Consider the following 25,247-nt stretch of genomic DNA (forward strand, 5'->3'; position numbering starts at 1 on the left):
CCGAGCCCTCGTCGAAAATTTTTCCTTTAGCAGGCAAAACCTCGTCGAAGAAAAGGTCCCCGGCAGCTGAGCCCTCGTCAAAGAAAAGGTCCCCGGCAGCCGAGCCCTCGTCGAAAATTTTTTCTTTAACAGGCAAAATCTCTTAGAAGAAAAGGTCCCCGGCAGCCGAGCCCTCGTCGAAGAAAAGGTCCCTGGCAGCCGAGCCCTCGTCGAAGAAAAGGTCCCCAGCAGCCGAGCCCTCGTCGAAGAAATGGTCCCCGGCAGCCGAGCCCTCGTCGAAAATTTTTACTTTAGCAGGCAAATCCTCGTCGAAGAAAAGGTCCCCAGCAGCCGAGCCCTCGTCGAAGAAAAGGTGCCTGGCAGCCGAGCCCTTGTCGAAAATATTTTCTTTAGCAGGGAAAACCTCGTCGAAGAAAAGGTCCTCGGCAGCCGAGCCCTCGTCGAAGAGAAGGTCCCCGGCAGCAGGGCCGTCGTCCAAGAAAAGTTCCCCGGCAGCCGAGCCCTCGTCAAAGAAAAGGTCCCCGGCAGCCGAGCTCTCGTCGAAGAAAAGGTCCCCGGCAGCCGAGCCCTCGTCGAAAATTTTTTCTTTAGCAGGCAAAACCTCGTCAAAGAAAAGGTCCCTGGCAGCCGAGCCCTCGTCGAAAATTTTTTCTTTAGTTGGCAAAAGCTCGTCGAAGAAAAGGTCCCCGGCAGCCGAGCCCTCATTGAAGAAAAGGTCCCCGGCAGCCGAGCCCTCTTCGAAAATTTTTTCTTTAGCAGGCAAAACCTCGTCGAAGAAAAGGTCCCCGGCAGCCGAGCCCTAGTCGAAGAAAAGGTCCCCGGCATCCGAGCCCTCGTCGAAGAAAAGGTCCCCGGCAGCAGAGCCCTCGTCAAAAATTTTTTCTTTAGCAGGCAAAACCTCGTCGAAGAAAAGATCCCCGGCAGCCGAGCCCTCGTCGAAAATTTTTTCTTTAGCAGGCAAAACCTCGTCGAAGAAAAGGTCCCCGGCAGCCGAGCCCTCGTCGAAGAAAAGGTCCCCGTCAGCCGAGACCTCGTCGAAAATTTTTTCTTTAGCAGTCAAAAACTCGTCGAAGAAAAGGTCCCTGGCAGCCGAGACCTCGTCGAAGAAAAGATCCCCGGCAGCCGAGCCCTCGTCGAAGAAAAGGTCCCCGGCAGCCGAGCCCTCGTCGAAGAAAAGGTCCCCGGCAGCCAAGCCCTCGACGAAAATTTTTTATTTAGCAGGCAAAACCTCGTCGAAGAAAAGGTTCCTGGCAGCCAAGCCATCGTCGAAGAAAAGGTCCCCGGCAGCCGAGCCCTCGTCGAAAATTTTTTCTTTAGCAGGCAAAACCTGGTCGAAGAAAAGGTCCCCGGCAGCCGAGCCCTCGTCGAAGAAAAGGTCCCCGGCAGCCGAGCGCTCGTCGAAGAAAAGGTCCCCTGCAGCCGAGCCCTCGTCGAAAATTTTTTCTTTAGCAGGCAAAAACTCGTCGAAGAAAAGGTCCCTGGCAGCCGAGCCCTCGTCGAAGAAAAGGTCCCCGGCAGCCGAGCCCTCGTCGAAGAAAAGTTCCCCGGCAGCCGAGCCCTCGTTGAAAATTTTTTTTTAGCAGACAAAACCTCATCGAAGAAAAGGTCCCTGGCATCCGAGCCCTCGTCGAAAATTTTTTCTTTAGTAGGCAAAAGCTCGTCGAAGAAAAGGTCCCCGGCAGCCGAGCCGTCGTCGAAGAAAAGGTGCCTGGCAGCCGAGCCCTCGTCGAAAATTTTTTCTTTAGCAGGGAAAACCTCGTCGAAGAAAAGGTCCTCGGCAGCCGAGCCCTCGTCGAAGAAAAGGTCCCGTGTAGCCGAGCCCTCGTCGAAGAAAATGTCCCCGGCAGCCGAGCCCTCGTCAAAAATATTTTCTTTAGCAGGCAAAACCTCGTCGAAGAAAAGGTCCCCAGCAGCCGAGCCCTCGTCGAAGAAAAGGTCCCCGGCAGCCGAGCCCTCGTCGAAGAAAAGGTCCCCGGCAGGCGAGCCCTCATCGAAAATTTTTTTTTAGCAGACAAAACCTCATCGAAGAAAAGGTCCCCGGAAGCCGAGCCCTCGTCGAAAATTTTGTCTTTAGCAGGCAAAACGTCGTCGAAGAAAAGTTCCCCTGCAGCCGAGCCCTCGTCGAAAATTTTTTCTTTAGCAGGCAAAAGCTCGTCGAAGAAAAGTTCCCCGCCAGCCGAGCCCTCATTGAAGAAAAGGTCCCCGGCAGCCGAGCCCTCTTCGAAAATTTTTTCTTTAGCAGGCAAAACCTCGTCGAAGAAAAGGTCCCCGGAAGCCGAGCACTCGTCGAAGAAAAGCTCCCCGGCAGCCGAGCCCTCGTTGAAAATTTTTTTTTAGCAGACAAAACCTCATCGAAGAAAAGGTCCCTGGCATCCGAGCCCTCGTCGAAAATTTTTTCTTTAGTAGGCAAAAGCTCGTCGAAGAAAAGGTCCCCGGCAGCCGAGCCGTCGTCGAAGAAAAGGTGCCTGGCAGCCGAGCCCTTGTCGAAAATTTTTTCTTTAGCAGGGAAAACCTCGTCGAAGAAAAGGTCCTCGGCAGCCGAGCCCTCGTCGAAGAAAAGGTCCCCGGCAGCCGAGCCCTCGTCGAAGAAATGGTCCCTGGCAGCTGAGCCCTCGTCGAAAATTTTTTCTTTAGCAGGCAAAACCTCGTCGAAGAAAAGGTCCCCGGCAGCCGAGCCCTCTTCGAAGAAAAGGTCTCCGGCAGCCGAGCCCTCGTTGAAGAAAATGTCCCCGGCAGCCGAGCCCTCGTCGACAATTTTTTCTTTAGCAGGCAAAACCTCGTCAAAGGAAAGGACCCCAGCAACCGAGCCCTCGTCGAAGAAAAGGTCCCCGGCAGCCGAGCCCTCGTTGAAAATATTTTCTATAGCAGGCAAAACCTCGTCACAGAAAAGGTCCCCGGCAGCCGAGCTCTCGTCGAAGAAAATGTCCCCGGCAGCCGAGCCCAAGTCAAAAGTATTTTCTTTAGCAGGCAAAACCTCGTCGAAGAAAAGGTCCCCAGCAGCCGAGCCCTCGTCGAAGAAAAGGTCCCCGGCAGCCGAGCCCTCGTCGAAGAAAAGGTCCCCGGCAGCCGAGCCCTCATCGAAAATTTTTTCTTTAGCTGGCAAAACCTCGTCGAAGAAAAGGTTCCTGGCAGCCGAGCCCTCGTTGAAGAAAAGGTCCCCGGCAGCCGAGCCCTCGTCGAAAATTTTGTCTTTAGCAGGCAAAACCTCGTCGAAGAAAAGGTCCCCGGCAGCCGAGCCCTCATCGAAGAAAAGGTCCCCGGCAGCCGAGCCCTCGTCGAAAATTTTTTCTTTAGCAGGCAAAACCTCGTCGAAGAAAAGGTCCCTGGCAGCCGAGCCCTCGTCGAAAATTTTTTCTTTAGCAGGCAAAACCTCGTCGAAGAAAAGGTTCCCGGCAGCCGAGCCCTCGTTGAAGAAAAGGTCCCCGGCAGCCGAGCCCTCGTCGAAAATTTTTTCTTTAGCAGGCAAAACCTCGTCGAAGAAAAGTTCCCCGGCAGCCGAGCCCTCGTCGAAAATCTTTTCTTTAGCAGGCAAAACCTCGTCGAAGAAAAGGTCCCCGGCAGCCGAGCCCTCGTCGAAGAAAAGGTCCCCGGCAGCCGAGCCCTCTTCGAAAATTTTTTCTTTAGCAGGCAAAACCTCGTCGAAGAAAAGGTCCCTGGCAGCCGAGCCCTCGTCGAAGAAAAGATCCCCGGCAGCCGAGCCCTCGTCAAAGAAAAGGTCCCCGGCAGCCGAGCCCTCGTCGAAGAAAATGTCCCCGGCAGCCAAGCCCTCGTCGAAAATTTTTTATTTAGCAGGCAAAACCTCGTCGAAGAAAAGGTCCCTGGCAGCCAAGCCATCGTCGAAGAAAAGGTACCCGGCAGCCGAGCCCTCGTCGAAAATTTTTTCTTTAGCAGGCAAAACCTCGTCGAAGAAAAGGTCCCCTGTAGCCGAGCCCTCGTCGAAGAAAAGGTCCCCGGCATCTGAGCCCTCGTCGAAGAAAAGGTCCCCGGCAGCCGAGCCCTCTTCGAAAATTTTTTCTTTAGCAGGCAAAAGCTCGTCGAAGAAAAGGTCCCCGGCAGCCGAGCCCTCGTCGAAGAAAAGGTCCCCGGCATCCGAGCCCTCATCAAAAATTTTTTCTTTACCAGGCAAAAGCTCGTCGTAGAAAAGGTCCCCGTCAGCCGAGCCCTCGTCGAAAATTTTTACTTTAGCAGGCAAAAACTCGTCAAAGAAAAGGTCCCCGTCAGCCGAGCCCTCGTCGAAGAAAAGGTCCCCAGCAGCCGAGCCCTCGTCGAAGAAAAGGTCCCCGGCAGCCGAGCCCTCGTCGAAAATTTTTTCTTTAGCAGGCAAAACCTCGTCGAAGAAAAGGTTCCCGGCAGCCGAGCCCTCGTTGAAGAAAAGGTCCCCGGCAGCCGAGCCCTCGTCGAAAATTTTTTCTTTAGCAGGCAAAATCTCTTAGAAGAAAAGGTCCCCGGCAGCCGAGCCCTCGTCGAAGAAAAGGTCCCCGGCAGCCGAGCCCTCGTCGAATATTTTTTCTTTAGCAGGCAAAACCTCGTCAAAGAAGAGGTCCCCGGCAGCCGAGCCCTCGTTGAAGAAAAGGTCCCCGGCAGCCGAGCCCTCGTCGAAAATTTTTTCTTTAGCAGGCAAAACCTCGTCGAAGAAAAGGTCCCTGGCAGCCGAGCCCTCGTCGAAAATTTTTTCTTTAGTAGGCAAAAGCTCGTCGAAGAAAAGGTCCCCGGCAGCCGAGCCCTCGTCCAAGAAAAGGTGCCTGGCAGCCGAGCCCTTGTCGAAAATATTTTCTTTAGCAGGGAAAACCTCGTCGAAGAAAAGGTCCTCGGCAGCCGAGCCCTCGTCGAAGAAAAGGTCCCCGGCAGCCGAGCCGTCGTCCAAGAAAAGTTCCCCGGCAGCCGAGCCCTCGTTGAAGAAAAGGTCCCCGGCAGCCGATCCCTCGTCGAAAATTTTTTCTTTAGCAGGCAAAACCTCGTCAAAGAAAAGGTCCCCGGCAGCCGAGCCCTCGTCGAAGAAATGGTCCCCGGCAGCCGAGCCCTCGTCGAAAATTTTTTCTTTAGAAGGCAAAACCTCGTCGAAGAAAAGGTCCCTGGCAGCCAAGCCCTCGTCGAAAATTTTTTATTTATTTGGCAAAAGTTCGTCGAAGAAAAGGTCCCCGGTAGCCGAGCCCTCGTCGAAGAATAGGTGCCTGGCAGCCGAGCCCTTGTCGAAAATTTTTCCTTTAGGAGGGAAAACCTCGTCGAAGAAAAGGTCCTCGGCAGCCGAGCCCTCGTCGAAAATTTTTACTTTAGCAGGCAATACCTCGTCGAAGAACAGGTCCCCAGCAGCCGAGCCCTTGTCGAAAAAAAGGTCCCCTGAAGCCGAGCCCTCGTCGAAGAAAAGGTCCCCGGCAGCCGAGCCCTCGTCGAAAATTTTTTCTTTAGCAGGCAAAACCTCGTCGAAGAAAAGGTTCCCGGCAGCCGAGCCCTCGTCGAAAATCTTTTCTTTAGCAGGCAAAACCTCGTCGAAGAAAAGGTCCCCGGCAGCCGAGCCGTCGTCGAAGAAATGGTGCCTGGCAGCCGAGCCCTTGTCGAAAATTTTTTCTTTAGCAGGGAAAACCTCGTCGAAGAAAAGGTCCTCGGCAGCCGAGCCCTCCTCGAAGAAAAGGTCCCCGGCAGCCGAGCCCTCGTCGAAGAAAATGTCCCCGGCAGCCGAGCCCTCGTCAAAAATATTTTCTTTAGCAGGCAAAACCTCGTCGAAGAAAAGGTCCCCAGCAGCCGAGCCCTCGTCGAAGAAAAGGTCCCCGGCAGCCGAGCCCCCGTCGAAGAAAAGGTCCCCGGCAGGCGAGCCCTCGTCGAAAATTTTTTTTTAGCAGGCAAAACGTCGTCGAAGAAAAGTTCCCCTGCAGCCAAGCCCTCGTCGAAAATTTTTTCTTTAGCAGGCAAAAGCTCGTCGAAGAAAAGTTCCCCGCCAGCCGAGCCCTCATTGAAGAAAAGGTCCCCGGCAGCCGAGCCCTCTTCGAAAATTTTTTCTTTAGCAGGCAAAACCTCGTCGAAGAAAAGGTCCCCGGAAGCCGAGCACTCGTCGAAGAAAAGGTCCCCGGCAGCCGAGCCCTCGTTGAAAATTTTTTTTTAGCAGACAAAACCTCATCGAAGAAAAGGTCCCTGGCATCCGAGCCCTCGTCGAAAATTTTTTCTTTAGCAGGGAAAACCTCGTCGAAGAAAAGGTCCTCGGCAGCCGAGCCCTCGTCGAAGAAAAGGTCCCCGGCAGCCGAGCCCTCGTCGAAGAAATGGTCCCTGGCAGCTGAGCCCTCGTCGAAAATTTTTTCTTTAGCAGGCAAAACCTCGTCGAAGAAAAGGTCCCCGGCAGCCGAGCCCTCGTCGAAGAAAAGGTCTCCGGCAGCCGAGCCCTCGTTGAAGAAAAGGTCCCTGGCAGCCGAGCCCTCGTCGAAAATTTTTTCTTTAGCAGGCAAAACCTCGTCGAAGAAAAGGTTCCCGGCAGCCGAGCCCTCGTTGAAGAAAAGGTCCCCGGCAGCCGAGCCCTCGTCGAAAATTTTTTCTTTAGCAGGCAAAACCTCGTCGAAGAAAAGTTCCCCGGCAGCCGAGCCCTCGTCGAAAATCTTTTCTTTAGCAGGCAAAACCTCGTCGAAGAAAAGGTCCCCGGCAGCCGAGCCCTCGTCGAAGAAAAGGTCCCCGGCAGCCGAGCCCTCTTCGAAAATTTTTTCTTTAGCAGGCAAAACCTCGTCGAAGAAAAGGTCCCTGGCAGCCGAGCCCTCGTCGAAGAAAAGATCCCCGGCAGCCGAGCCCTCGTCAAAGAAAAGGTCCCCGGCAGCCGAGCCCTCGTCGAAGAAAATGTCCCCGGCAGCCAAGCCCTCGTCGAAAATTTTTTATTTAGCAGGCAAAACCTCGTCGAAGAAAAGGTCCCTGGCAGCCAAGCCATCGTCGAAGAAAAGGTACCCGGCAGCCGAGCCCTCGTCGAAAATTTTTTCTTTAGCAGGCAAAACCTCGTCGAAGAAAAGGTCCCCTGTAGCCGAGCCCTCGTCGAAGAAAAGGTCCCCGGCATCTGAGCCCTCGTCGAAGAAAAGGTCCCCGGCAGCCGAGCCCTCTTCGAAAATTTTTTCTTTAGCAGGCAAAAGCTCGTCGAAGAAAAGGTCCCCGGCAGCCGAGCCCTCGTCGAAGAAAAGGTCCCCGGCATCCGAGCCCTCATCAAAAATTTTTTCTTTACCAGGCAAAAGCTCGTCGTAGAAAAGGTCCCCGTCAGCCGAGCCCTCGTCGAAAATTTTTACTTTAGCAGGCAAAAACTCGTCAAAGAAAAGGTCCCCGTCAGCCGAGCCCTCGTCGAAGAAAAGGTCCCCAGCAGCCGAGCCCTCGTCGAAGAAAAGGTCCCCGGCAGCCGAGCCCTCGTCGAAAATTTTTTCTTTAGCAGGCAAAACCTCGTCGAAGAAAAGGTTCCCGGCAGCCGAGCCCTCGTTGAAGAAAAGGTCCCCGGCAGCCGAGCCCTCGTCGAAAATTTTTTCTTTAGCAGGCAAAATCTCTTAGAAGAAAAGGTCCCCGGCAGCCGAGCCCTCGTCGAAGAAAAGGTCCCCGGCAGCCGAGCCCTCGTCGAATATTTTTTCTTTAGCAGGCAAAACCTCGTCAAAGAAGAGGTCCCCGGCAGCCGAGCCCTCGTTGAAGAAAAGGTCCCCGGCAGCCGAGCCCTCGTCGAAAATTTTTTCTTTAGCAGGCAAAACCTCGTCGAAGAAAAGGTCCCTGGCAGCCGAGCCCTCGTCGAAAATTTTTTCTTTAGTAGGCAAAAGCTCGTCGAAGAAAAGGTCCCCGGCAGCCGAGCCCTCGTCCAAGAAAAGGTGCCTGGCAGCCGAGCCCTTGTCGAAAATATTTTCTTTAGCAGGGAAAACCTCGTCGAAGAAAAGGTCCTCGGCAGCCGAGCCCTCGTCGAAGAAAAGGTCCCCGGCAGCCGAGCCGTCGTCCAAGAAAAGTTCCCCGGCAGCCGAGCCCTCGTTGAAGAAAAGGTCCCCGGCAGCCGATCCCTCGTCGAAAATTTTTTCTTTAGCAGGCAAAACCTCGTCAAAGAAAAGGTCCCCGGCAGCCGAGCCCTCGTCGAAGAAATGGTCCCCGGCAGCCGAGCCCTCGTCGAAAATTTTTTCTTTAGAAGGCAAAACCTCGTCGAAGAAAAGGTCCCTGGCAGCCAAGCCCTCGTCGAAAATTTTTTATTTATTTGGCAAAAGTTCGTCGAAGAAAAGGTCCCCGGTAGCCGAGCCCTCGTCGAAGAATAGGTGCCTGGCAGCCGAGCCCTTGTCGAAAATTTTTCCTTTAGGAGGGAAAACCTCGTCGAAGAAAAGGTCCTCGGCAGCCGAGCCCTCGTCGAAAATTTTTACTTTAGCAGGCAATACCTCGTCGAAGAACAGGTCCCCAGCAGCCGAGCCCTTGTCGAAAAAAAGGTCCCCTGAAGCCGAGCCCTCGTCGAAGAAAAGGTCCCCGGCAGCCGAGCCCTCGTCGAAAATTTTTTCTTTAGCAGGCAAAACCTCGTCGAAGAAAAGGTTCCCGGCAGCCGAGCCCTCGTCGAAAATCTTTTCTTTAGCAGGCAAAACCTCGTCGAAGAAAAGGTCCCCGGCAGCCGAGCCGTCGTCGAAGAAATGGTGCCTGGCAGCCGAGCCCTTGTCGAAAATTTTTTCTTTAGCAGGGAAAACCTCGTCGAAGAAAAGGTCCTCGGCAGCCGAGCCCTCCTCGAAGAAAAGGTCCCCGGCAGCCGAGCCCTCGTCGAAGAAAATGTCCCCGGCAGCCGAGCCCTCGTCAAAAATATTTTCTTTAGCAGGCAAAACCTCGTCGAAGAAAAGGTCCCCAGCAGCCGAGCCCTCGTCGAAGAAAAGGTCCCCGGCAGCCGAGCCCCCGTCGAAGAAAAGGTCCCCGGCAGGCGAGCCCTCGTCGAAAATTTTTTTTTAGCAGGCAAAACGTCGTCGAAGAAAAGTTCCCCTGCAGCCAAGCCCTCGTCGAAAATTTTTTCTTTAGCAGGCAAAAGCTCGTCGAAGAAAAGTTCCCCGCCAGCCGAGCCCTCATTGAAGAAAAGGTCCCCGGCAGCCGAGCCCTCTTCGAAAATTTTTTCTTTAGCAGGCAAAACCTCGTCGAAGAAAAGGTCCCCGGAAGCCGAGCACTCGTCGAAGAAAAGGTCCCCGGCAGCCGAGCCCTCGTTGAAAATTTTTTTTTAGCAGACAAAACCTCATCGAAGAAAAGGTCCCTGGCATCCGAGCCCTCGTCGAAAATTTTTTCTTTAGCAGGGAAAACCTCGTCGAAGAAAAGGTCCTCGGCAGCCGAGCCCTCGTCGAAGAAAAGGTCCCCGGCAGCCGAGCCCTCGTCGAAGAAATGGTCCCTGGCAGCTGAGCCCTCGTCGAAAATTTTTTCTTTAGCAGGCAAAACCTCGTCGAAGAAAAGGTCCCCGGCAGCCGAGCCCTCGTCGAAGAAAAGGTCTCCGGCAGCCGAGCCCTCGTTGAAGAAAAGGTGCCTGGCAGCCGAGCCCTTGTCGAAAATTTTTTCTTTAGCAGGGAAAACCTCGTCGAAGAAAAGGTCCTCGGCAGCCGAGCCCTCGTCGAAGAAAAGGTCCCCGGCAGCCGAGCCCTCGTCGAAGAAATGGTCCCTGGCAGCTGAGCCCTCGTCGAAAATTTTTTCTTTAGCAGGCAAAACCTCGTCGAAGAAAAGGTCCCCGGCAGCCGAGCCCTCGTCGAAGAAAAGGTCTCCGGCAGCCGAGCCCTCGTTGAAGAAAATGTCCCCGGCAGCCGAGCCCTCGTCGACAATTTTTTCTTTAGCAGGCAAAACCTCGTCAAAGGAAAGGTCCCCAGCAACCGAGCCCTCGTCGAAGAAAAGGTCCCCGGCAGCCGAGCCCTCGTTGAAAATATTTTCTATAGCAGGCAAAACCTCGTCACAGAAAAGGTCCCCGGCAGCCGAGCCCTCGTCGAAGAAAATGTCCCCGGCAGCCGAGCCCTCGTCAAAAGTATTTTCTTTAGCAGGCAAAACCTCGTCGAAGAAAAGGTCCCCAGCAGCCGAGCCCTCGTCGAAGAAAAGGTCCCCGGCAGCCGAGCCCTCGTCGAAGAAAAGGTCCCCGGCAGCCGAGCCCTCATCGAAAATTTTTTCTTTAGCAGGCAAAACCTCGTCGAAGAAAAGGTCCCCGGCAGCCAAGCCCTCGTCGAAAATTTTTTATTTAGCAGGCAAAACCTCGTCGAAGAAAAGGTCCCTGGCAGCCGAGCCATCGTCGAAGAAAAGGTCCCCGGCAGCCGAGCCCTCGTCGCAAATTTTTTCTTTAGCAGGCAAAACCTCGTCGAAGAAAAGGTCCCCTGTAGCCGAGCCCTTGTCGAAGAAAAGGTCCCCGGCAGCTGAAGCCCTTGTCGAAGAAAAGGTCCCCGGCAGCCGAGCCCTCGTCGAAAATTTTTTCTTTAGCAGGCAAAACCTCGTCGAAGAAAAGGTTCCCGGCAGCCGAGCCCTCGTCGAAGAAAAGGTCCCCGGCAGCCGAGGCCTCATCGAAAATTTTTTCTTTAGCAGGCAAAAGCTCGTCGAAGAAAAGGTCCCTGGCAGCCGAGCCCTCGTCGAAGAAAATGTTCTTGGCAGCCGAGCCCTCGTCGTAGAAAAGGTCCCCGGCAGCCGAGCCCTCGTCGAAAATTTTTACTTTAGCAGGCAAAAACTCGTCGAAGAAAAGGTCCCCGGCAGTGGAGCCCTCGTCAAAGAAATGGTCCCCGGCAGCCGAGCACTCTTCGAAAATTTTGTCTTTAGCAGGCAAAACCTCGTCGAAGAAAAGGTCCCCGGAAGCCAAGCCCTCGTCGAAAATTTTTTATTTAGCAGGCAAAACCTCGTCGAAGAAAAGGTCCCTGGCAGCCGAGCCCTCGTCGAAGAAAAGGTCCCCGGCAGCCGAGCCCTCGTCGAAGAAAAGGTCCCCGGCAGCTGAAGCCCTTGTCGAAGAAAAGGTCCCCGGCAGCCGAGCCCTCGTCGAAAATTTTTTCTTTAGCAGGCAAAACCTCGTCGAAGAAAAGGTCCCTGGCAGCCGAGCCCTCGTCGAAAATTTTTTCTTTAGTAGGCAAAAGCTCGTCGAAGAAAAGGTCACCGGCAGTCGAGCCCTCGTCCAAGAAAAGGTGCCTGGCAGCCGAGCCCTTGTCGAAAATATTTTCTTTAGCAGGGAAAACCTCGTCGAAGAAAAGGTCCTCGGCAGCCGAGCCCTCGTCGAAGAAAAGGTCCCCGGCAGCCGAGCCGTCGTCCAAGAAAAGTTCCCCGGCAGCCGAGCCCTCGTTGAAGAAAAGGTCCCCGGCAGCCGATCCCTCGTCGAAAATTTTTTCTTTAGCAGGCAAAACCTCGTCAAAGAAAAGGTCCCCGGCAGCCGAGCCCTCGTCGAAGAAATGGTCCCCGGCAGCCGAGCCCTCGTCGAAAATTTTTTCTTTAGAAGGCAAAACCTCGTCGAAGAAAAGGTCCCTGGCAGCCAAGCCCTCGTCGAAAATTTTTTATTTATTTGGCAAAAGTTCGTCGAAGAAAAGGTCCCCGGTAGCCGAGCCCTCGTCGAAGAATAGGTGCCTGGCAGCCGAGCCCTTGTCGAAAATTTTTCCTTTAGGAGGGAAAACCTCGTCGAAGAAAAGGTCCTCGGCAGCCGAGCCCTCGTCGAAAATTTTTACTTTAGCAGGCAATACCTCGTCGAAGAACAGGTCCCCAGCAGCCGAGCCCTTGTCGAAAAAAAGGTCCCCTGAAGCCGAGCCCTCGTCGAAGAAAAGGTCCCCGGCAGCCGAGCCCTCGTCGAAAATTTTTTCTTTAGCAGGCAAAACCTCGTCGAAGAAAAGGTTCCCGGCAGCCGAGCCCTCGTCGAAAATCTTTTCTTTAGCAGGCAAAACCTCGTCGAAGAAAAGGTCCCCGGCAGCCGAGCCGTCGTCGAAGAAATGGTGCCTGGCAGCCGAGCCCTTGTCGAAAATTTTTTCTTTAGCAGGGAAAACCTCGTCGAAGAAAAGGTCCTCGGCAGCCGAGCCCTCCTCGAAGAAAAGGTCCCCGGCAGCCGAGCCCTCGTCGAAGAAAATGTCCCCGGCAGCCGAGCCCTCGTCAAAAATATTTTCTTTAGCAGGCAAAACCTCGTCGAAGAAAAGGTCCCCAGCAGCCGAGCCCTCGTCGAAGAAAAGGTCCCCGGCAGCCGAGCCCCCGTCGAAGAAAAGGTCCCCGGCAGGCGAGCCCTCGTCGAAAATTTTTTTTTAGCAGGCAAAACGTCGTCGAAGAAAAGTTCCCCTGCAGCCAAGCCCTCGTCGAAAATTTTTTCTTTAGCAGGCAAAAGCTCGTCGAAGAAAAGTTCCCCGCCAGCCGAGCCCTCATTGAAGAAAAGGTCCCCGGCAGCCGAGCCCTCTTCGAAAATTTTTTCTTTAGCAGGCAAAACCTCGTCGAAGAAAAGGTCCCCGGAAGCCGAGCACTCGTCGAAGAAAAGGTCCCCGGCAGCCGAGCCCTCGTTGAAAATTTTTTTTTAGCAGACAAAACCTCATCGAAGAAAAGGTCCCTGGCATCCGAGCCCTCGTCGAAAATTTTTTCTTTAGCAGGGAAAACCTCGTCGAAGAAAAGGTCCTCGGCAGCCGAGCCCTCGTCGAAGAAAAGGTCCCCGGCAGCCGAGCCCTCGTCGAAGAAATGGTCCCTGGCAGCTGAGCCCTCGTCGAAAATTTTTTCTTTAGCAGGCAAAACCTCGTCGAAGAAAAGGTCCCCGGCAGCCGAGCCCTCGTCGAAGAAAAGGTCTCCGGCAGCCGAGCCCTCGTTGAAGAAAAGGTGCCTGGCAGCCGAGCCCTTGTCGAAAATTTTTTCTTTAGCAGGGAAAACCTCGTCGAAGAAAAGGTCCTCGGCAGCCGAGCCCTCGTCGAAGAAAAGGTCCCCGGCAGCCGAGCCCTCGTCGAAGAAATGGTCCCTGGCAGCTGAGCCCTCGTCGAAAATTTTTTCTTTAGCAGGCAAAACCTCGTCGAAGAAAAGGTCCCCGGCAGCCGAGCCCTCGTCGAAGAAAAGGTCTCCGGCAGCCGAGCCCTCGTTGAAGAAAATGTCCCCGGCAGCCGAGCCCTCGTCGACAATTTTTTCTTTAGCAGGCAAAACCTCGTCAAAGGAAAGGTCCCCAGCAACCGAGCCCTCGTCGAAGAAAAGGTCCCCGGCAGCCGAGCCCTCGTTGAAAATATTTTCTATAGCAGGCAAAACCTCGTCACAGAAAAGGTCCCCGGCAGCCGAGCCCTCGTCGAAGAAAATGTCCCCGGCAGCCGAGCCCTCGTCAAAAGTATTTTCTTTAGCAGGCAAAACCTCGTCGAAGAAAAGGTCCCCAGCAGCCGAGCCCTCGTCGAAGAAAAGGTCCCCGGCAGCCGAGCCCTCGTCGAAGAAAAGGTCCCCGGCAGCCGAGCCCTCATCGAAAATTTTTTCTTTAGCAGGCAAAACCTCGTCGAAGAAAAGGTCCCCGGCAGCCAAGCCCTCGTCGAAAATTTTTTATTTAGCAGGCAAAACCTCGTCGAAGAAAAGGTCCCTGGCAGCCGAGCCATCGTCGAAGAAAAGGTCCCCGGCAGCCGAGCCCTCGTCGCAAATTTTTTCTTTAGCAGGCAAAACCTCGTCGAAGAAAAGGTCCCCTGTAGCCGAGCCCTTGTCGAAGAAAAGGTCCCCGGCAGCTGAAGCCCTTGTCGAAGAAAAGGTCCCCGGCAGCCGAGCCCTCGTCGAAAATTTTTTCTTTAGCAGGCAAAACCTCGTCGAAGAAAAGGTTCCCGGCAGCCGAGCCCTCGTCGAAGAAAAGGTCCCCGGCAGCCGAGGCCTCATCGAAAATTTTTTCTTTAGCAGGCAAAAGCTCGTCGAAGAAAAGGTCCCTGGCAGCCGAGCCCTCGTCGAAGAAAATGTTCTTGGCAGCCGAGCCCTCGTCGTAGAAAAGGTCCCCGGCAGCCGAGCCCTCGTCGAAAATTTTTACTTTAGCAGGCAAAAACTCGTCGAAGAAAAGGTCCCCGGCAGTGGAGCCCTCGTCAAAGAAATGGTCCCCGGCAGCCGAGCACTCTTCGAAAATTTTGTCTTTAGCAGGCAAAACCTCGTCGAAGAAAAGGTCCCCGGAAGCCAAGCCCTCGTCGAAAATTTTTTATTTAGCAGGCAAAACCTCGTCGAAGAAAAGGTCCCTGGCAGCCGAGCCCTCGTCGAAGAAAAGGTCCCCGGCAGCCGAGCCCTCGTCGAAGAAAAGGTCCCCGGCAGCTGAAGCCCTTGTCGAAGAAAAGGTCCCCGGCAGCCGAGCCCTCGTCGAAAATTTTTTCTTTAGCAGGCAAAACCTCGTCGAAGAAAAGGTCCCTGGCAGCCGAGCCCTCGTCGAAAATTTTTTCTTTAGTAGGCAAAAGCTCGTCGAAGAAAAGGTCACCGGCAGTCGAGCCCTCGTCCAAGAAAAGGTGCCTGGCAGCCGAGCCCTTGTCGAAAATATTTTCTTTAGCAGGGAAAACCTCGTCGAAGAAAAGGTCCTCGGCAGCCGAGCCCTCGTCGAAGAAAAGGTCCCCGGCAGCCGAGCCGTCGTCCAAGAAAAGTTCCCCGGCAGCCGAGCCCTCGTTGAAGAAAAGGTCCCCGGAAGCCGATCCCTCGTCGAAAATTTTTTCTTTAGCAGGCAAAACCTCGTCAAAGAAAAGGTCCGCGGCATCCGAGCCCTCGTCGAAAATTTTTTCTTTAGCAGGCAAAACCTCGTCGAAGAAAAGGTCCCCGGAAGCCGAGCACTCGTCGAAGAAAAGGTCCCCGGCAGCCGAGCCCTCGTCGAAGAAAATGTCCCCGGCAGCCGAGCCCTCGTCAAAAATATTTTCTTTAGCAGGCAAAACCTCGTCGAAGAAAAGGTCCCCAGCAGCCGAGCCCTCGTCGAAGAAAAGGTCCCCGGCAGCCGAGCCCTCGTCGAAGAAAAGGTCCCCGGCAGGCGAGCCCTCATCGAAAATTTTTTTTTAGCAGACAAAACCTCATCGAAGAAAAGGTCCCCGGAAGCCGAGCCCTCGTCGAAAATTTTGTCTTTAGCAGGCAAAACGTCGTCGAAGAAAAGTTCCCCTGCAGCCGAGCCCTCGTCGAAAATTTTTTCTTTAGCAGGCAAAAGCTCGTCGAAGAAAAGTTCCCCGCCAGCCGAGCCCTCATTGAAGAAAAGGTCCCCGGCAGCCGAGCCCTGTTCGAAAATTTTTTCTTTAGCAGGCAAAACCTCGTCGAAGAAAAGGTCCCCGGAAGCCGAGCACTCGTCGAAGAAAAGGTCCCCGGCAGCCGAGCCCTCGCTGAAAATTTTTTTTTAGCAGACAAAACCTCATCGAAGAAAAGGTCCCTGGCATCCGAGCCCTCGTCGAAAATTTTTTCTTTAGTAGGCAAAAGCTCGTCGAAGAAAAGGTCCCCGGCAGCCGAGCCGTCGTCGAAGAAAAGGTGCCTGGCAGCCGAGCCCTTGTCGAAAATTTTTTCTTTAGCAGGGAAAACCTCGTCGAAGAAAAGGTCCTCGGCAGCCGAGCCCTCGTCGAAGAAAAGGTCCCCGGCAGCCGAGCCCTCGTCGAAGAAATGGTCCCTGGCAGCTGAGCCCTCGTCGAAAATTTTTTCTTTAGCAGGCAAAACCTCGTCGAAGAAAAGGTCCCCGGCAGCCGAGCCCTCGTCGAAGAAAAGGTCTCCGGCAGCCGAGCCCTCGTTGAAGAAAATGTCCCAGGCAGCCGAGCCCTCGTCGACAATTTTTTCTTTAGCAGGCAAAACCTCGTCAAAGGAAAGGTCCCCAGCAACCGAGCCCTCGTCGAAGAAAAGGTCCCCGGCAGCCGAGCCCTCGTTGAAAATATTTTCTATAGCAGGCAAAACCTCGTCACAGAAAAGGTCCCCGGCAGCCGAGCTCTCGTCGAAGAAAATGTCCCCGGCAGCCGAGCCCTCGTCAAAAGTATTTTCTTTAGCAGGCAAAACCTCGTCGAAGAAAAGGTCCCCAGCAGCCGAGCCCTCGTCGAAGAAAAGGTCCCCGGCAGCCGAGCCCTCGTCGAAGAAAAGGTCCCCGGCAGCCGAGCCCTCATCGAAAATTTTTTCTTTAGCTGGCAAAACCTCGTCGAAGAAAAGGTTCCTGGCAGCCGAGCCCTCGTTGAAGAAAAGGTCCCCGGCAGCCGAGCCCTCGTCGAAAATTTTGTCTTTAGCAGGCAAAACCTCGTCGAAGAAAAGGTCCCCGGCAGCCGAGCCCTCGTCGAAGAAAAGGTCCCCGGCAGCCGAGCCCTGGTCGAAAATTTTTTCTTTAGCAGGCAAAACCTCGTCGAAGAAAAGGTCCCTGGCAGCCGAGCCCTCGTCGAAAATTTTTTCTTTAGCAGGCAAAAACTCGTCGAAGAAAAGGTTCCCGGCAGCCGAGCCCTCGTTGAAGAAAAGGTCCCCGGCAGCCGAGCCCTCGTCGAAAATTTTTTCTTTAGCAGGCAAAACGTCGTCGAAGAAAAGTTCCCCTGCAGCCGAGCCCTCGTCGAAAATCTTTTCTTTAGCAGGCAAAACCTCGTCGAAGAAAAGGTCCCCGGCAGCCGAGCCCTCGTCGAAGAAAAGGTCCCCGGCAGCCGAGCCCTCTTCGAAAATTTTTTCTTTAGCAGGCAAAACCTCGTCAAAGAAAAGGTCCCCGGCAGCCGAGCCCTCGTCGAAGAAAAGGTCCCCGGCAGCCGAGCCCTCGTTGAAGAAAAGGTCCCCGGCAGCAGAGCCCTCGTCAAAAATTTTTTCTTTAGCAGGCAAAACCTCGTCGAAGAAAAGGTCCCCGGCAGCCGAGTCCTCGTCGAAGAAAAGGTCCCCGTCAGCCGAGACCTCGTCGAAAATTTTTTCTTTAGCAGTCAAAAACTCGTCGAAGAAAAGGTCCCTGGCAGCCGAGCCCTCGTCGAAGAAAAGATCCCCGGCAGCCGAGCCCTCGTCAAAGAAAAGGTCCCCGGCAGCCGAGCCCTCGTCGAAGAAAATGTCCCCGGCAGCCAAGCCCTCGTCGAAAATTTTTTATTTAGCAGGCAAAACCTCGTCGAAGAAAAGGTCCCTGGCAGCCAAGCCATCGTCGAAGAAAAGGTACCCGGCAGCCGAGCCCTCGTCGAAAATTTTTTCTTTAGCAGGCAAAACCTCGTCGAAGAAAAGGTCCCCTGTAGCCGAGCCCTCGTCGAAGAAAAGGTCCCCGGCATCTGAGCCCTCGTCGAAGAAAAGGTCCCCGGCAGGCGAGCCCTCTTCGAAAATTTTTTCTTTAGCAGGCAAAAGCTCGTCGAAGAAAAGGTCCCCGGCAGCCGAGCCCTCGTCGAAGAAAAGGTCCCCGGCATCCGAGCCCTCATCAAAAATTTTTTCTTTACCAGGCAAAAGCTCGTCGTAGAAAAGGTCCCCGTCAGCCGAGCCCTCGTCGAAAATTTTTACTTTAGCAGGCAAAAACTCGTCAAAGAAAAGGTCCCCGTCAGCCGAGCCCTCGTCGAAGAAAAGGTCCCCAGCAGCCGAGCCCTCGTCGAAGAAAAGGTCCCCGGCAGCCGAGCCCTCGTCGAAAATTTTTTCTTTAGCAGGCAAAACCTCGTCGAAGAAAAGGTTCCCGGCAGCCGAGCCCTCGTTGAAGAAAAGGTCCCCGGCAGCCGAGCCCTCGTCGAAAATTTTTTCTTTAGCAGGCAAAATCTCTTAGAAGAAAAGGTCCCCGGCAGCCGAGCCCTCGTCGAAGAAAAGGTCCCCGGCAGCCGAGCCCTCGTCGAATATTTTTTCTTTAGCAGGCAAAACGTCGTCAAAGAAAAGGTCCCCTGCAGCCGAGCCCTCGTTGAAGAAAAGGTCCCCGGCAGCCGAGCCCTCGTCGAAAATTTTTTCTTTAGCAGGCAAAACCTCGTCGAAGAAAAGGTCCCTGGCAGCCGAGCCCTCGTCGAAAATTTTTTCTTTAGTAGGCAAAAGCTCGTCGAAGAAAAGGTCCCCGGCAGCCGAGCCCTCGTCCAAGAAAAGGTGCCTGGCAGCCGAGCCCTTGTCGAAAATATTTTCTTTAGCAGGGAAAACCTCGTCGAAGAAAAGGTCCTCGGCAGCCGAGCCCTCGTCGAAGAAAAGGTCCCCGGCAGCCGAGCCGTCGTCCAAGAAAAGTTCCCCGGCAGCCGAGCCCTCTTTGAAGAAAAGGTCCCCGGCAGCCAAGCCCTCGTCGAAAATTTTTTCTTTAGCAGGCAAAACCTCGTCAAAGAAAAGGTCCCCGGCAGCCGAGCCCTCGTCGAAGAAATGGTCCCCGGCAGCCGAGCCCTCGTCGAAAATTTTTTCTTTAGAAGGCAAAACCTCGTCGAAGAAAAGGTCCCTGGCAGCCAAGCCCTCGTCGAAAATTTTTTATTTATTTGGCAAAAGTTCGTCGAAGAAAAGGTCCCCGGTAGCCGAGCCCTCGTCGAAGAATAGGTGCCTGGCAGCCGAGCCCTTGTCGAAAATTTTTCCTTTAGGAGGGAAAACCTCGTCGAAGAAAAGGTCCTCGGCAGCCGAGCCCTCGTGGAAAATTTTTTCTTTAGCAGGGAAAACCTCGTCGAAGAAAAGGTTCCCGGCAGCCGAGCCCTCGTTGAAGAAAAGGTCCCCGGCAGCCGAGCCCTCGTCGAAAATTTTTTCTTTAGCAGGCAATACCTCGTCGAGGAAAAGCTCCCCGGCAGCCGAGCCCTCGTCGACAATTTTTTCTTTAGCAGGCAAAACCTCGTCGAAGAAAAGGTCCCCGGCAGCCGAGCCCTCGTTGAAAATTTTGTCTTTAGCAGGCAAAACCTTATCGAAGAAAAGGTCCCTGGCAGCCGAGCCCTCGTCGAAGAAAAGGTGCCCGGCAGCCGAGCCCTTGTCGAAAATTATTTCTTTAGCAGGCAAAACGTTGTCGAAGAAAAGGTCCCTGGCAGCCGAGCTCTCGTCGAAGAAAAGGTCCCCGGCATCCGAGCCCTCGTCGGTGAAAAGGTCCCCGGCAGCCGAGCCCTCTTCGAAAATTTTGTCTTTAGCAGGCAAAACCGCGTCGAAGAAAAGGTCCCCGGCAGCCAAGCCCTCGTCGAAAATTTTTAATTTAGCAGGCAAAACCTCGTCGAAGAAAAGGTCCCAGGCAGCCGAGCCCTCGTCGAAGAAAAGGTTCCTGGCAGCAGAGCCCTCGTCGAAAATTTTTTCTGTAGCAGGCAAAATCTCGTAGAAGAAAAGGTCCCCGGCAGCCGAGCCCTCATCAAAAATTTTTTCTTTAGCAGGCAAAACCTCGTCGAAGAAAAGGTCCCTGGCATCCGAGCCCTCGTCGAAGAAAAGGTCCCCGGCATCCGAGCCCTCGTCGAAAATTTTTTCTTTAGCAGGCAAAAACTCGTCGAAGAAAAGGTCCCCGGCAGCCGAGCCCTCGCCGAAGAAAAGGTCCCCGGCAGCCGAGCCCTCGTTGAAAATTTTTTCTTTAGCAGGCAAAACCTCGTCGAAGAAAAGGTCCCTGGCATCCGAGCCCTCGTCGAAAATTTTTTCTTTAGTAGGCAAAAGCTCGTCGAAGAAAAGGTCCCCGGCAGCCGAGCCCTTGTCTAAGAAAAGGTGCCTGGCAGCCGAGCCCTTGTCGAAAATTTTTTCTTTAGCAGGGAAAACGTCGTCGAAGAAAAGGTCCCCGGCAGCCGAGCCCTCGTCGAAAATTTTTACTTTAGCAGGCAAAACCTCGTCGAAGAACAGGTCCCCAGCAGCCGAGCCCTCGTCGAAGAAAAGGTCCCCGGCAGCCGAGCCCTCGTCGAAGAAAAGGTCCCTGGCATCCGAGCCCTCGTCAAAAATTTTTTCTTTAGCAGGCAAAAGCTCGTCGAAGAAAAGGTTCCCGGCAGCCGAGCCCTCGTTGAAGAAAAGGTCCCCGGCAGCCGAGCCCTCGTCGAAAATATGGTCTTTAGCAGGCAAAACCTCGTCGAAGAAAAGGTCCCCGGCAGCCGAGCCCTCGTCGAAGCAAAGGTCCCCGGCAGCCGAGACCTCGTCGAAAATTTTTTATTTAGCAGGCAAAACCTCGCCAAAGAAAAGGTCCCCGGCAGCCGAGCCCTCGTCGAAGAAAAGGTCCCCGGCAGCCGAGCCCTCGTCGACAATTTTTTCTTTAGCAGGCAAAACCTCGTCGAAGAAAAGGTTCCCGACATCCTAGCCCTCATTAAAAATTTTGTCTTTAGTAGGCAAAAGCTCGTCGAAGAAAAGGTCCCCGGCAGCCGAGCCCTCGTCGAAGAAAAGGTGCCTGGCAGCCGAGCCCTTGTCGAAAAGTTTTTCTTTAGCAGGGAAAACCTCGTCGAAGAAAAGGTCCTCGGCAGCCGAGCCCTCGTCGAAGAAAAGGTCCCCGGCAGCCGAGCCCTCGTCGAAGAAAAGGTCCCCGGCATCCGAGCCCTCGTCAAAAATTTTTTCTTTAGCAGGCAAAAGCTCGTCGAAGAAAAGGTTCCCGGCAGCCGAGCCCTCGTTGAAGAAAAGGTCCCCGGCAGCCGAGCCCTCGTCGAAAATATGGTCTTTAGCAGGCAAAACCTCGTCGAAGAAAAGGTCCCCGGCAGCCGAGCCCTCGTCGAAGCAAAGGTCCCCGGCAGCCGAGACCTCGTCGAAAATTTTTTATTTAGCAGGCAAAACCTCGCCAAAGAAAAGGTCCCCGGCAGCCGAGCCCTCGTCGAAGAAAAGGTCCCCGGCAGCCGAGCCCTCGTCGACAATTTTTTCTTTAGCAGGCAAAACCTCGTCGAAGAAAAGGTCCCCGACATCCTAGCCCTCATTGAAAATTTTGTCTTTAGTAGGCAAAAGCTCGTCGAAGAAAAGGTCCCCGGCAGCCGAGCCCTCGTCGAAGAAAAGGTGCCTGGCAGCCGAGCCCTTGTTGAAAAGATTTTCTTTAGCAGGGAAAACCTCGTCGAAGAAAAGGTCCTCGGCAGCCGAGCCCTCGTCGAAGAAAAGGTCCCCGGCAGCCGAGCCGTCGTCGAAGAAAAGGACCCCGGCAGCCAAGCCCTCGTCGAAAATTTTTTCTTTAGCATGCAAAACCTCGTCGAAGAAAAGGTCCCCGGCAGCCGAGCCCTCGTCAAAGAAAAGGGCCCCGGCAGCCGAGCCCTCGTCGAAGAAAAGGTTCCTGGCAGCAGAGCCCTCGTCGAAAATTTTTTCTGTAGCAGGCAAAATCTCGTAGAAGAAAAGGTCCCCGGCAGCCGAGCCCTCATCAAAAATTTTTTCTTAGCAGGCAAAACCTCGTCGAAGAAAAGGTCCCTGGCATCCGAGCCCTCGTCGAAGAAAAGGTCCCCGGCATCCGAGCCCTCTTCGAAAATTTTTTCTTTAGCAGGCAAAACCTCGTCGAAGAAAAGGTCCCCGGCAGCCGAGCCCTCGCCGAAGAAAAGGTCCCCGGCAGCCGAGCCCTCGTTTAAAATTTTTTCTTCAGCAGGCAAAACCTCGTCGAAGAAAAGGTCCCTGGCATCCGAGCCCTCGTCGAAAATTTTTTCTTTAGTAGGCAAAAGCTCGTCGAAGAAAAGGTCCCCGGCAGCCGAGCCCTTGTCTAAGAAAAGGTGCCTGGCAGCCGAGCCCTTGTCGAAAATTTTTTCTTTAGCAGGGAAAACGTCGTCGAAGAAAAGGTCCCCGGCAGCCGAGCCCTCGTCGAAAATTTTTACTTTAGCAGGCAAAACCTCGTCGAAGAACAGGTCCCCAGCAGCCGAGCCCTCGTCGAAGAAAAGGTCCCCGGCAGCCGAGCCCTCGTCGAAGAAAAGGTCCCTGGCATCCGAGCCCTCGTCAAAAATTTTTTCTTTAGCAGGCAAAAGCTCGTCGAAGAAAAGGTTCCCGGCAGCCGAGCCCTCGTTGAAGAAAAGGTCCCCGGCAGCCGAGCCCTCGTCGAAAATATGGTCTTTAGCAGGCAAAACCTCGTCGAAGAAAAGGTCCCCGGCAGCCGAGCCCTCGTCGAAGCAAAGGTCCCCGGCAGCCGAGACCTCGTCGAAAATTTTTTATTTAGCAGGCAAAACCTCGCCAAAGAAAAGGTCCCCGGCAGCCGAGCCCTCGTCGAAGAAAAGGTCCCCGGCAGCCGAGCCCTCGTCGACAATTTTTTCTTTAGCAGGCAAAACCTCGTCGAAGAAAAGGTCCCCGACATCCTAGCCCTCATTAAAAATTTTGTCTTTAGTAGGCAAAAGCTCGTCGAAGAAAAGGTCCCCGGCAGCCGAGCCCTCGTCGAAGAAAAGGTGCCTGGCAGCCGAGCCCTTGTCGAAAAGTTTTTCTTTAGCAGGGAAAACCTCGTCGAAGAAAAGGTCCTCGGCAGCCGAGCCCTCGTCGAAGAAAAGGTCCCCGGCAGCCGAGCCCTCGTCGAAGAAAAGGTCCCCGGCATCCGAGCCCTCGTCAAAAATTTTTTCTTTAGCAGGCAAAAGCTCGTCGAAGAAAAGGTTCCCGGCAGCCGAGCCCTCGTTGAAGAAAAGGTCCCCGGCAGCCGAGTCCTCGTCGAAAATATGGTCTTTAGCAGGCAAAACCTCGTCGAAGAAAAGGTCCCCGGCAGCCGAGCCCTCGTCGAAGCAAAGGTCCCCAGCAGCCGAGACCTCGTCGAAAATTTTTTATTTAGCAGGCAAAACCTCGCCAAAGAAAAGGTCCCCGGCAGCCGAGCCCTCGTCGAAGAAAAGGTCCCCGGCAGCCGAGCCCTCGTCGACAATTTTTTCTTTAGCAGGCAAAACCTCGTCGAAGAAAAGGTCCCCGACATCCTAGCCCTCATTGAAAATTTTGTCTTTAGTAGGCAAAAGCTCGTCGAAGAAAAGGTCCCCGGCAGCCGAGCCCTCGTCGAAGAAAAGGTGCCTGGCAGCCGAGCCCTTGTTGAAAAGATTTTCTTTAGCAGGGAAAACCTCGTCGAAGAAAAGGTCCTCGGCAGCCGAGCCCTCGTCGAAGAAAAGGTCCCCGGCAGCCGAGCCGTCGTCGAAGAAAAGGACCCCGGCAGCCAAGCCCTCGTCGAAAATTTTTTCTTTAGCAGGCAAAACCTCGTCGAAGAAAAGGTCCCCGGCAGCCGAGCCCTCGTCAAAGAAAAGGGCCCCGGCAGCCGAGCCCTCGTCGAAGAAAAGGTTCCTGGCAGCAGAGCCCTCGTCGAAAATTTTTTCTGTAGCAGGCAAAATCTCGTAGAAGAAAAGGTCCCCGGCAGCCGAGCCCTCATCAAAAATTTTTTCTTAGCAGGCAAAACCTCGTCGAAGAAAAGGTCCCTGGCATCCGAGCCCTCGTCGAAGAAAAGGTCCCCGGCATCCGAGCCCTCTTCGAAAATTTTTTCTTTAGCAGGCAAAACCTCGTCGAAGAAAAGGTCCCCGGCAGCCGAGCCCTCGCCGAAGAAAAGGTCCCCGGCAGCCGAGCCCTCGTTTAAAATTTTTTCTTCAGCAGGCAAAACCTCGTCGAAGAAAAGGTCCCTGGCATCCGAGCCCTCATCGAAAATTTTTTCTTTAGTAGGCAAAAGCTCGTCGAAGAAAAGGTCGCCGGCAGCCGAGCCCTTGTCGAAGAAAAGGTGCCTGGCAGCCGAGCCCTTGTCGAAAATTTTTTCTTTAGCAGGGAAAACGTCGTCGAAGAAATGGTCCCCGGCAGCCGAGCCCTCGTCGAAAATTTTTACTTTAGCAGGCAAAACCTCGTCGAAGATCAGGTCCCCAGCAGCCGAGCCCTCGTCGAAGAAAAGTTCCCCGGCAGCCGAGCCCTCGTCGAAGAAAAGGTCCCCGGCATCCGAGCCCTCTTCGAAAATTTTTTCTTTAGCAGGCAAAACCTCGTCGAAGAAAAGGTCGCCGGCAGCCGAGCCCTCGTCGAAGAAAAGGTCCCCGGCATCCGAGCCCTCGTCGAAGAAAAGGTCCCCGGCAGCAGAGCCCTCGTCGAAAATTTTTTCTTTAGCAGGCAAAACCTCGTCGAAGAAAAGGTCCCCGGCAGCCGAGCGCTCGTCGAAGAAAAGATCCCCGGCAGCCGAGTCATCGTTGAAGAAAAGGTCCCCGGCAGCCGAGCCCTCGTCGAAGAAAAGGTTCCCGGCAGCCGAGCCCTCGTCGAAAATTTTTTCTTTAGCAGGCAAAACCTCGTCGAAGAAAAGGTCCCCGGCAGCCGAGCCCTCGTCGAAGAAAAGGTCCCCGGCAGCCGAGCCCTCGTCGACAATTTTTTCTTTAGCAGGCAAAACCTCGTCGAAGAAAAGGTCCCCGGCAGCCGAGCCCTCGTTGAAAATTTTGTCTTTAGCAGGCAAAACCTTATCGAAGAAAAGGTCCCTGGCAGCCGAGCCCTCGTCGAAGAAAAGGTGCCCGGCAGCCGAGCCCTTGTCGAAAATTATTTCTTTAGCAGGCAAAACCTTGTCGAAGAAAAGGTCCCTGGCAGCCGAGCTCTCGTCGAAGAAAAGGTCCCCGGCAGCCGAGCCCTCGTCGGTAAAAGGTCCCCGGCAGCCGAGCCCTCTTCGAAAATTTTGTCTTTAGCAGGCAAAACCTCGTCGAAGAAAAGGTCCCCGGCAGCCAAGCCCTCGTCGAAAATTTTTTATTTAGCAGGCAAAACCTCGTCGAAGAAAAGATCCCCGGCAGCCGAGCCCTCGTCGAAGAAAAGGTCCCCGGCAGCCGAGCCCTCGTCGACAATTTTTTCTTTAGCAGGCAAAACCTCGTCGAAGAAAAGGTCCCCGGCAGCCGAGCCCTCGTTGAAAATTTTGTCTTTAGCAGGCAAAACCTTGTCGAAGAAAAGGTCCCTGGCAGCCGAGCCCTCGTCGAAGAAAAGGTGCCCGGCAGCCGAGCCCTTGTCGAAAATTATTTCTTTAGCAGGCAAAACCTTGTCGAAGAAATGGTCCCTGGCAGCCGAGCTCTCGTCGAAGAAAAGGTCCCCGGCATCCGAGCCCTTGTCGGTGAAAAGGTCCCCGGCAGCCAAGCCCTCGTCGAAAATTTTTTATTTAGCAGGCAAAACCTCGTCGAAGAAAAGATCCCCGGCAGCCGAGCCCTTGTCGAAGAAAAGGTCCCCGGCAGCTGAAGCCCTCGTCGAAGAAAAGGTCCCCGGCAGCCGAGCCCTTGTCGAAAATTTTTTCTTTAGCAGGCAAAACCTCGTCGAAGAAAAGGTCCCCGGCAGCCGAGCCCTCATCAAAGAAAAGGGCCCCGGCAGCCGAGCCCTCGTCGAAGAAAAGGATCCTGGCAGCAGAGCCCTCGTCGAAAATTTTTTCTGTAGCAGGCAAAATCTCGTAGAAGAAAAGGTCCCCCGCAGCCGAGCCCTCATCAAAAATTTTTTCTTTAGCAGGCAAAACCTCGTCGAAGAAAAGGTCCCTGGCATCCGAGCCCTCGTCGAAGAAAAGGTCCCCGGCATCCGAGCCCTCGTCGAAAATTTTTTCTTTAGCAGTCAAAAACTCGTCGAAGAAAAGGTCCCCGGCAGCCGAGCCCTCGCCGAAGAAAAGGTCCCCGGCAGCCGAGCCCTCGTTGAAAATTTTTTCTTTAGCAGGCAAAACCTCGTCGAAGAAAAGGTCCCTGGCATCCGAGCCCTCG

Source organism: Harpia harpyja, chromosome 9, assembly GCF_026419915.1.
Source record: "Harpia harpyja isolate bHarHar1 chromosome 9, bHarHar1 primary haplotype, whole genome shotgun sequence".
In the NCBI taxonomy this organism is placed as follows: Eukaryota; Metazoa; Chordata; class Aves; order Accipitriformes; family Accipitridae; genus Harpia; species Harpia harpyja.